Consider the following 968-nt stretch of genomic DNA (forward strand, 5'->3'; position numbering starts at 1 on the left):
GGGTATGGGATTCCTTAAGGCCAGTCTTACCAATAAAGACTGAGGCAAGGAAGGCAAAGAAGTACCTCAGCCTTCTCCATGTCATTTGTCACAAGTTCTCCTGCCCCACTCAACAGGGGGGGACCTTTTTTCCCCTAGTCTTCCTTTTGCTGCTATACAGTTGTAGAATCCTTTCTTCTTGCCCTTCACATCCCTTGCCAGATTCAACTCCAGAGCGGCCTTGGCTTTCCTAACCCTAGCCCTGCAAGATCAGAAAACAACTCTGTGCTCCTTTTGGGCCATCTGCTCCTGCTTCCACCTCTTCTACACTTCCTGTTTGGGTTCAGTTAGGAGCTCCTTGCTCATCCATGCAGGCCTCCTATCACCTGTGCTTGACTTTCTACTTGTCAGGATGGACCTTTCTTTAGTCTTCCATGCAGGCCTTCCATGCAGATACAAGGCAATCCCCCAAAGAAACATCTTCAATAGAAGTCAGTCAACTCAGACAAATTTGAACTTTGCAGTGAATACTTCTCCAAAACAACGAAAAAAATGCTGCTAGGGAAAAGTTCTTTTTCAGTCATATTGATATGAAATCAACACCAAAGTACCAATACACACTACCGCTCATGAAGTGTTTTCTTTCTGAGCATCCTTTGTATTTTTCCTGGGTAACACAGGTCTTCATTGTGCCAGCTGGTGTTTCAGTATAATCTCATATCATTTTTTCATGCCTTAATTATACCTTAGGGGTGCTTTTGCAACAGGCTTTGACCAACTCTTTAAATGAACACAGAAAGTAGCTTTTAGAAGAAAGTACTTCTACAGAAATCAGTCTGAAGCTCTTCTGCTGAGAAATAAAGTAGCTACTTAACTGTCTTAAGACAGGAATCTTACTCATTAAATGTTGAATAAAAATAGCTACAGTGTTGGGGCCTCCAACAGCTTTTAGTGATGGCTTTAAAATAATATAGTAAAGGCAAGATAAG

The sequence above is a fragment of the Ciconia boyciana genome, chromosome 6 (genome assembly GCF_034638445.1).
Source record: "Ciconia boyciana chromosome 6, ASM3463844v1, whole genome shotgun sequence".
Taxonomy (NCBI): Eukaryota; Metazoa; Chordata; class Aves; order Ciconiiformes; family Ciconiidae; genus Ciconia; species Ciconia boyciana.